The sequence below is a fragment of the Thalassophryne amazonica genome, chromosome 16, assembly GCF_902500255.1.
Source record: "Thalassophryne amazonica chromosome 16, fThaAma1.1, whole genome shotgun sequence".
Taxonomy (NCBI): Eukaryota; Metazoa; Chordata; class Actinopteri; order Batrachoidiformes; family Batrachoididae; genus Thalassophryne; species Thalassophryne amazonica.
In genome coordinates, this window is record NC_047118.1 from 40,362,237 (window position 1) to 40,373,414 (window position 11,178).

At 41.8% G+C, this 11,178-nt stretch overlaps 1 long non-coding RNA gene across 1 annotated transcript; it reads right to left on the reverse strand.

The window, feature by feature from the left end:
• Nucleotides 1-3,856: 3,856 nt before the first annotated feature.
• LOC117528167 lies at nucleotides 3,857-9,334 on the reverse strand. Its single transcript, XR_004565688.1, has 4 exons — nucleotides 9,227-9,334; nucleotides 6,913-6,960; nucleotides 6,732-6,801; nucleotides 3,857-3,978 (listed from the first exon to the last, which is right to left on the reverse strand). It is a non-coding gene; the product is annotated as an uncharacterized LOC117528167 (long non-coding RNA).
• Nucleotides 9,335-11,178: the final 1,844 nt, after the last annotated feature.

Genomic DNA, 11,178 nt, shown 5'->3' on the forward strand with positions numbered 1-11,178 from the left:
GAGTCCGACCGACTGATGCTGCTGTGACATCAGCAACAGCGCTCACACGACGGAAAAGGCCGAACGCTACGAACCAAGCACGAACATCCGGTGACGAAATGCCCCGATTAATTAATAACCAAGGTGCGTTAGTCCACCTGCATTATTTAAAGACTTTCAAACATCATCAAAACTAGCATATTTACAAGACTCATCCATTATTTCCTCTTTTTAAAATGTAAAAATAAAAATCTAAAAAAAATTAAGTAAACAGTCTATTTTTAACCCGAGGCCAAAAAAACGACCATTGGGTATTGCAAAGACCTTGCATCAATCCATCCATCCATCTGTCTGTGTGCACTGATGAAAGCAAGATTGTTCTTTCTGGGTCTAGGTGCCACAGTTTGTCCGATGACCCCCTAAAAACTGAATTCAAGCCACAGTAACTGTGAAGACAGTGAACCATGATGGAGCAAGCATCATGATCATATTATGCTGTCAGGTCTATTATAGCATACCAAGGATCATGGATCAGCTTGAATACATCAAAAAACTTGAAGAGGTCATGTTGTCTTTTGAAATGGGTGTTTTAACAAGACAATGACCCCAAACCACACCATCAAGTGAGCCGCATCTTTGGTCCAGACCAACAAGATTAAAGTTATGGAGTGGCCAGCCCAATCCCCAGACCTTTATAGTCCAATTTTGGATGGGGTGACATCCAAAATGCTGTTTCTGATGCAAAACCTAGAAATGCAGAGAATTGTGGAATGTAGGTCCAATCATCCTGGAGTGGAATACCTGCTCACAGGTGCTAGAAGTTGGTCATTCTTCATACAACACATGTGAAACTGTTCTCAAAAACAGTGGTTGTAAAACTAAATATCAGTTCAGTGATTCACAGGAAAGATAAATCTTCAAGCCTTTTTCAGTTTGTACAAGTAAATGTTTTGAGTTTGTAAAGAAAAACACATACACTGCCATTTATATTGAACATCCAATATTCCTTTTTCTTCACTTTGCAAAGTAATGAAATTGATGAAAAAATCTTTGTTTCAATTGGAATAGAAATGTGCAGTGTTCCCAATGCATTTGCCTGTATGCACACAAAGCTATTATAAAGATTTTGAGCTTTACTCAGTTTTTGAAACACAATGCTGTTATTTTGAACACAACTTTTTTGTGAGAATTAACATGTAGAAATGCCAAATTTAGACTGGTACTAAACTACGAATAAAGAAGGAAAAAAAAAAAGCACAGAAACCAAACACTATCATGCAAAGTGCTAGACTGCACACCAGGAGCAACTTAAGGACCTTGCTCAAAGGCAGCTTTGTGATTTTCTTGACTGGGGAATTGAAATTGTGACTCATCACAAACCAGTTTCTTTAACATTAGTCCACCGCTAATCTAAACCATCACAATAGGCTGCTTTTGCACATTACTATATAACTGTTCAAAGTACAGCACAACATCCTGTCATCATATTGATGCAACAGCAATACCAACTGACAAGACATTTATTGCGCAGTCCAAATGTTTAATTTGAAAAAGAAAAAAAAAAACATACATACATTATTTAAACATAAAACATCAAATAATTGGAAATTATGCATTTCACCTTAAACACAAGTTCCTAACACTATTTCAAAGTGAGCATCTAATTAAAAATATTTCCAATAATTTGCAATATGACAAAACCTTTGTGCATCACTCGTTTATTTACCACAGAGAAATCTATGTAATTTATACAGACTCCCTCAGATGTCACATGACTACAAACTGTTAAGTTCAGAACAGAAGTTGTGTTAAAATGAGTAAAGTATCTGCCTTCATGTTTTCTTAATTCCAGAAGATTCTCCAACAAACATAAGCTGGTGTCACTCAAACTCAATGACTTGGAGGTTTTTGTTTGTTTTCCCCTTTAAATTGACTAATAAACGCAGTGCTTTGTCATGTTTGAATGATGAGCCTTGTGTTCAACAGGGAGTCCCACCGTTCCGTCACCTAAAGCAGGGGAACGTATAAATGGTAAATTAAAATAATATCAGAGAAGATATTTCTGACTAAATAAGCAATGGAATGTGGCAACCAACACACACTACAATCACATTTGCACATACACACACAAAGCCCATTTAAAACAAACATTTTTCAGGCCCCTTCACACATAGCACGAATAGGTATGAATCACAGTGAAACAGCCCGAAAGAGCGAACCCCGAAACATCGAGCCAACGTTGGGAGGGACACCTGTTCTTGGCAGGCTGGAACGATCTCGCTGTGGACGGTTTGTCAAGCTCACACGTGGGTGACATCACATTACAGATCACCAGTGAGTGTTCACATGATCTGACGGCCCATTTCACATGGAGCAGTCTGTCGAAGTACGCTGTGTGCGACCGCGTGCCGCCCGTCCCAAATGCGATATGTTTTTTTTGTATTTTCCATGTGAGGACAACAATGCACACACCACGTGTGTCACAGTGGACAAGCTGCAAGGTCATGTCCTTCAAGACACGGTATGTGTTCTACAGCTGCGACATCCAGGTCCAGAGATCTCAACAGCAGCAGCTCGTGTGGACACGCCCCACCTGTCCAATCAGCCCACAGAACAAAGTGCACTCTCCTTTTCTTTGCTCTGTGATCATTTTGTTTAGTTATCTGTTATATAACTATGTATGTAGTATTGTAGTAATTATTTATATCCTGTCCTGGCGCTGGTCTCTGTGTTTAATGTAAGACGTCGTGTGCACAGAGCCGTCATTTTCTGGCCTGTCAGTGAGCTGGCTGGCCGGCGATCAAGCTGAAAGGCGTGTTGCGTGGCTGGTCGGTCCCCATGTGATCATGGTTGTACATGCATATATGCCTCCCCCCTCGCATGCACAGTGTGTTGTACGGGGGGTGGAGTGACACACCCGCACGCCAGTGTGACGTGGGAGCCGATACTCTGGCATGCCACGTGTGTTGCATGGCAACCACCCCTCACGGGGCACTTAGACAAATTTCATAGCCAGCTAACAGTGGTCGCCTGCTCATATTTTCATGCTGACTGCGTGAATGGCCACATATTTCATAAGTTTTCCGCAAGCAGTGTTGGATGTTCATGTGTGCCACCTGGAATTTGGCTAACACATGCGAGGAGAGGGATAAAATGGGCACTCGCAGGGCACTCTGTCTTTCGGCCACTGGTTGTGCGCGAATGGTTGTGGCGACAGGTGTACGAAACGTTAGAGGCAGCTCCGATTTTTTCACGAATGGCATGCGATTCCTCCAGTGTGCCATTCGGCCTCATTCATGCTATGTGTGAAGGGGCCCTCAATGTGTTGCATTGGTGCGGAAGTCCCTTCGGCTTATCCCTTGTTTTCACTTGAGGTCACCACAGTGGAGCCAAAAGTGGATCTGCATGATGATTTGGCACAAGTTTTACGCCGAATGCCCTTTGTGACACAACTCCATATTGGAAAATGGGCAAGGGTGGGTTTGACCAGAGAACATTATGCACTGGAAACAAGCGCAGTTAACCACTTGGCCACCAACCTGCTGAAGTCTCACATACCCTAAATTTCAGACTTCTGGATAATTTAATTCTGCTGAAATTACACAGATCCTCAGACTGTTTTGACCGATTTTAAGAAATCATAGTATAAACTGAACATTTGTTTGTGTGTCCGATTGTTCTGCCACTGCTCTGAGATGCAAAGGTGAAAGTCAGGATTTTAATGTTCAAGCAGCCTTCGATTAAGTATGGCACACACTTTGGTGGATTCCAGAATTACCCTGATAAGGTCACCCAGAGGTCAATCAACTGGGTGAAGAGTGAAGAAACAGGTCAAATGTCAGCTTGCTGTAGCTGTTACTGTCTTCATGTTCATGGGTACTATTACCTCGTACATAGGGCTTATGCTGTACCAAAGAGCCTCTGGACACAGCGTACTCTACTCTCTCCGACCCATCTGGGTTCTGATACACCAAGTCAACTTTCCAGGCTCTAAAGGAGCTGAGGGAAAAGCAGAATGTTAAAAAGAAGCTTCAAAGTATGTAGGAGTGATGTGCGTATTGATCTAAAAAAAATAACATTTTCTGGTCTATGATCAATTCTCATAGAATAAGGGCGACATCAAAAGTCAGTAATTTGAGGTGATTTTATCAGCTATCAACAGGATCGATAGGAACGCCGTTTCTGTCCTCCTCCTCTGCTCTCTCTGCCCTCCTCGTGTTGTCACATGACTCAGCGGGGGTGAGAGGGAACTCAGCACATGGAGCCGTATAGACATATTTTAGGCCTGTGGCAACACCACCAAATTATAAAGCAATGGCGTTGAAATCCACAGAAAAGAGAACTATGAATTGCAGAAATTAACAATCCCCCTCCTTGGCACAGAGAGAGACAACCTTCACTGGCAGAAGTAAAGAAGAACCAGGGACACTCTAAAAAATGTTTCATGGAGTCTGTTGGTATAACTTAAACTGAAAGCATTTTCAGGATGAAAAAAAAAAAAAAAAAAAACAGGTTGATGACCCACATCATCAAATATGAAGCAAAATAACTTTAGGTTCTCAGTCATCCAGGCGAAGATCAGAAGCTTCCTGAAGCTTAGTCGAGGCAACTGGACTTCTTATTTAGCTGCAAAACATTTCACCACTAAACATTTTGTCAGGGATTTGGCTGGGTCAGGGCACTGAGCCCTTGTTTTTCCCCTTGTTGTGGTTCTCCGTCTGCTTCAGCGTTGATTTATCAGTAATTATTTTCATCATGGGTTATTCTGTTATGTTTTTCTTATCACTTTGTTACTTTCCATACTTTAGCCATTGTCAAGTTCTGTTTTAGTTTTGTTCAGCCAGTTTGTGTTTTCATTGTTTTTCATTTAGCTTTCATCTGTATATGTTTTCTGTTATACTGTTATATCGGGTTTTGATTTCTGTTGATTAGTCTGTTCCTGTTTAATTCTGCTTTTGTATTGATTTTCTGATCAGTTCTAGTTGCTTTTGTATTTATGCTCGTTTGATTTTGGTTCCTGTTGTATTACATTCTGACCCTGATTTCCATTTTGCTCTGTTCTGCACCTCCCATCATGTCTTCATTCCTGGTCTCACGCCCAGTTACTTCTGTTCACTCCACACCCTGCACCTGACATTATGTTTTTTCCCTCACTTTGATGCAGTCTGGTTTGTTTCTGTTCACTCACACTCTTGCACCTGCTCCCGTGTCTTTGTCTATTACATCACGCCACTTTGCTCACTCCCTTCCTCACACTTTTGCCCTGTCTTACTCTTTAGCCAGAAGCCACACCCCTTCTAGATTGTTCCACCTCGTTTACACCACCTGTCCCTCACTTCTCACTAATTAAGTCCACAAGTATTTAAACTCCAGTCCTTCACTTCTTTGCCAGATTGTAGTCTTTGTACTCTTTCCAGCACCCATCACAGTCCTGTTTTTGTCTTGCCGTGTTCTGAACTTTGCTCTGTACCTCGACCACGCCTTTTGCTTCATCCCGGATGTCTGAGTTTGTTCGTGCCTCTGAACCCTGCTCGTTTGTGACTGCGTCTCAGCCTGATCCTGTTTGTACCTCTGCCACGCTGACTGACTACATGTGTACCGAAACCAAGCTTGGAATAAAGACCATGATTTCTCCCACACCAAAGCCTTGTCTGGGGTTTTGCATTGCGGGGTCCAGCCGCTCCTGGTGACGGGCTCCCTCCCGTCCTGACACATTTACTACGTAAGCAATGACTGAGACTGAATTACTGACAAAAAGATTTATGCAAACTGTTACTTTAAATGTTTTTTTTTTTTTTTACTGAAATTGACCTTTGTCACCATTCTTGCTGTTTTTACCCCACAACATTAAGTCACAGATAGTCCAAACTATACCTTTTTGGAATCTTTATGTTCAGACAAATAATGTGGTATAGTTTTTTAATATGACTGGAGCATTTTTAAATTGTGACCCCAGTGTAATACTTCAACTGACCCCTGGCCACCTATTGAAAATTCAAGTGGCCAGTCTACTTTTTCAAAAGAGTAATGTCTAAGGAGTATTTCTGCTGAATTTGGTGCGTACATCACCATTTGAAGGATTGTTTCAGTTATCTGCTGCACTAAGATCTATAAGCTGCTTTTATAAGCAAAAAGTATCATATCTGTGAAACTTTTTTTATACAGTATCCCATCAATATCAAATTTTGCAGTATCACATGTCACTCATGTGGAACAGGCCGAGAAAACATTCTTCGATTTATGATTCTGCTTTCAATCCAATTATTTCAACAATACCTTCATCAGTCTTTCAATGAGTGTATCATTCACAAAATGACTTCTGGATTGCTACTACGTTTCCAAAAACACACCCACAACTCATCACAATGGAAACAAGTAGAGCTGATTCCCTGCAGTTAACAGAAGCATAGGATTAATTGATTCAGTCAATTGTTGAGTAGGTCCACAAAATTTTCATAGGTAACTCAAACTACTGCATATACAGCTTTGAAATATGGGGCTCTCAAAGATACAGATGAGAACCAGTGAACTTCTTATTTTGGGTCAAGTTTCATCTTTTAACATATAAAACACATAAAGACAAACAGGCCTTTCATATTTCTTGCCTTGTTGCCAATTGCAGGGACGTGGAGGTCACTAAAGCCACTGTTGCTAGTTTGACAGCAGATTTGTCTGTTTTATCTGTTCAATCAAACATGTCCTCAAACAAACTGTTTCCTGTTTGAAAAGAAGCAGCACCATAAGTATCTTACCATCAGAAGCATTTGTTAACTCCACCTCAATCTGATTGGTGGCTGGGTCAACACTCAAAAGCTTTCCCTCCTAAAGAAAAAAATTGTTTAATCTGAGTCTTCATTGCACAGTTACGCTCATTAAAACACTCACTTCAACACAGGATTAATGACTAATTTCACAGAACAGCATTATACCCACTTTATACTGTGACACCGCTGGCGTGTAGCTCTCCGTTAGCTCCAGCAGCTGTGAAAACACAAACAAAATGCTGTGAACAAACTAAGGATATTGACCTCCACCAATCAGATCACATTTCCATTGCATTAAAAACAGGTGCAAGTCACTGTCTAATAGACAGTGCCCAATGTAACATTCTGAATCAGCAACATTTCCCAGCCACACTTCTTTAGCATTTTGAAAGTTTCCATTTCATTTTTAACACATTTTGTGAATCCGATATGCCGTATGGACATGTCACATCCATCGTATGAGTTTGCTCTGCAGTGTCTGGACTCAGACCTTTAAATGCACCTTTGATGAGGGGGAACCCCAAGTCAGAGCCTCTGTGAGAAGTGACATTTAATGACATTTCCCATTGCCAGCCTGAAAAAAAAGCAAGAGATGGTTTTTATATTCACTTTGAAGAGGGCACACCAAAGACAACCGCTTCAAAGGGAACGTTTGCCCTCTCTAGGTTTTACCGACTCCATTTAGGACCTAATGCTCCACGCCGATTCTGTTTCAGTGGAGGAGAGCTGATGTCATTACCTAGACAAAGTGACTCACATTCCTGGACCTCAGGTCCTGCTAACCTGCACATTTTCCATCGCTCCCTGATCTGCCACAAGCTGATTGTCTCATTCAGGTGTGCACAATCAATCAGGAAGTAACAGTACCTGGATGAGCTAATCAGCTTGTGGCAGAGCTGGAAAATGTGCATGTTAGCCGGGAGCGTGGGCCAGGGTTGGGAACCACTGAGAATCCCACTGTGTCTAAATGCATCCAAGTCGCAGGTTTTGGGGTTTATTTTGCAACATCTGTTTGATCTGATCACATTAATTTCAATTTATTTTCATTTATATAGCGCCAAATCACAACAGAGTTGCCTCAAAGCGCTTCACACAGGTAAGGTCTAACCTTACCAACCCCCAGAGCAACAGTGGTAAGGAAAAAACTCCCTCTGAGGAAGAAACCTCAAACAGACCAGACTCAAAGGGGTGACCCTCTGCTTGGGCCATGCTACAAACATAAATTACAGAACAATTCACGGATGAATATACAAGAAATGCTATAGGCGCACAGGGCAGGAGGACTGCCAACACGAATACAACTCCCATCTTTGGATGGAGCTGCACCTTAAACAGACAGAAAAAAACTGAATCAGGCATCAGAAAGACAAAAAATACTGTGTAATTTGCAAAAACAGAGAAATACTAAGGTGATCGCCGGCCACTAGCCCTAAACTTCACTAAAAGACCCAGAATTTAGGTAAAGTTGAGGCCGCAGCCCGCTCCAATTACTAATAAATGAATTAAAAGAGTAAAAAGCGTAAAACAAAACTGTACCAGTATGTTAGCCAAATGAAAGGGAAAATAAGTGCATCTTAAGTCTGGACTTGAAAGTCTCCACAGAATCGGACTGTTTTATCGACGCAGGGAGATCATGCCACAGAACAGGGCCACGATAAGAGAACGCTCTGTGACCCGCAGACTTCTTATTCACCCTAGGGACACAAAGTAGTCCTGCACCCTAAGAACGTAAAACCCGGGCCGGTACGTAAGGTTTAATTAGGTCAGCTAGGTAGGGAGGTGCCAGTCCATGAATAATTTTATAGGTTAGTAGCAGAACCTTAAAATCTGATCTCACTGGGACAGGAAGCCAGTGAAGAGATGCCAAAAGGGTGTAATGTGGTCCAACTTTCTGCTTCGTGTCAAAAGCCTGGCTGCAGCATTTTGAACCAACTGGAGACCCCTAATGCTAGACTGCGGTAAACCAGAAAACATTGCAGTAGTCCAATCTAGAAGAGATAAATACTGTACAAAACGCAGTGAGAACAACTGGTCAAGTATGACGTCAGCCATGCAAGGGCACTCCCAGTAATCCCAAAATGATTTTCCAGCCTATCAAGTAGAATATGATGATCCACTGTATCAAATGCAGCACTGAGATCTAACAGCAACAGAACCGTAGTGGTGTCTGAATCCATTGCAAGCAAAAACATTATTGCCACTTTGGAGAATGCTGATGAAAATTCAGCAAACAAGTGTTTTATTTATGCATTTCTTTAGGAAACTGGTTTTAACATTTTTTTTTTCCAGTGCTGCCTGCACCATTATAGCCCTTTTCGATTGACAGTTACTTCTGCTGGAGGGTGAATGTTTTCTTGTTTTCATAGAAAGAACAGCTGCAAAATATACGCTGAACAAAAACTGTACAACCAGAATGACAAGGAAACCAAAAGTACAGACCAGAACACAGTGATCCAGATAAGGCAAGCTGACCAAAGACTCACCTTAAAGGCAATTCTCTGCCCCACCTGTGGAGGAGAGCTGCTAGCAGGGGCATGGAACTGTAATCCAACTCTGGTGCACTTTCAGCTTCATTCTACACACACACCACACACACACACACACACACACACACACACACACACCACACACACAAAAAAAACATAGAAACCCAGGAGATCACTGAGCCTGATGCAAGTTTATAAAGTGAATCTGATCCCTAAAAGGTTTTAAAATGTATATCTTGATTACAGTGAAAGAGTGTGTAAGTTGCTGTCAGAGCAAGAAGATGATGTAGGGTTTTTTTTCTATGCAAGTTTCGATGTTTGGTGACATGCTTGCCAGAGTGATAGTTTTTACCCAAGGCCAAAATATGGACAACTGGTATTGCAAAGACACTGCATCTGTCCGTCCGTGCTCAGAGTAAAGGTGCACTGACACTTGCATGACTTTGATTCATGCACTTGCACGACCTGTATCGCGCAAAAACAATATCCATCCATCTTCAATACCCGCTGACTCCACTTAAGGATGACGAGAGGCTGGAGCCTATTCCAGCAGTCATAGGGCATGAGGCGGGTTACACACTGGACAGGATGCCAGTCTGTCACAGGGTCACATATGGACAAACAAACATTCACACCCCACCTACAGTCAATTTCAAGTTTCCATTTCACAAACACACATGGTTTTGGATGTGAGCCGGAGCATCCAGAGAAAACCCACGCAACCACGGGGAGAACACACAAACTCCACACAGAAATAAACATGGTGGGAATCAAACACACTACCTCCTTGCTGTGAGGGAACAGTGCAAACCACTAATCCACCGTGCTGCCCTAAAACATAATGTATGCATCATAAATGGAGTTTTGTTGTTGTTTTGCAATTGTCCTCAGTGTGATTTCAACAACAGGCTCCATGATCATGAATAAAACTAAACTAAAAGCCCAACTGATGTAAATTAATTTGAAGACCAAGAGGACACCCACGCTTCACCTGGCTGCAGCAGATACATAGATGGTTACTTTTGAGAGGTGAAGATGGGCTTGGTTGTCTGGCTGAGTGGTTGCCATCCACGACGTAAGCTGGCACCGTGGTGTTGTGGACGTGGTACCAGCTCATGCTCAGGAGTAGGGTTAGGAATAGTGAGTTAAAAAAAAAAAACCTGTCACGAAAATTTCATTTCGTGACAGTAGCACAAAAAAAAACAAAACATGAGACTGGGCTGCATGCTCCCAGACTCAAATTGAGCTCACTTGATGTCAACCATTCTTTGGTCTTTCAACAGCAATATTTATTTCTGGGGGGTTTTATAAAAGATTTTCATTAAACTTGTGGAAAATTAATTGTTTTAAAATAAAATGTAAACGTATATGTCTTTTATCATTATCTGATCATGACTGTAACACCTTTATCGTTATGTAACCCGGTATTGTACTACAAATGTTTTGTGCTGACCTTTGCATTTAATGAGAATGATTTCATGCTAAAACTTCATGCAAAACGGAGAAGTGGAAGGAATGCAGCTGGATAACTTATCTCGAACGAGTGACGAACAGGAGGACATCCCTGCCCGCTTGGAGAATAATTCATGGCCTGTTCATGAGAAAATGATTTTCAGCGGCTCAGCAGCTATTGTAAAACATTGTTGCATATACAGTAATCAGCCAAAATGCTTATGTTGCGTCTGGGGAGCAATATGAGCGGAGGATCCAGTTCGTTGGGGATGGCGGAGGGATCACCTGAGCCAGAGGTGAAGGTGGATCCCTCCTTCAATCAAATCATCATTTGTTCATGTTGTGCAAATCTGTGCATTTGTATGTATAAGCCTTTTCACACTCTGGAAATACGCATGTGAACCAGGTTGGTTCAAAGGTCGAGAGAAGGTGATAGAAGGTGATTACGCTCACTGCCAAGAGCTGATTAGCTCATTAAAATGTGCTTAGCCAATCAA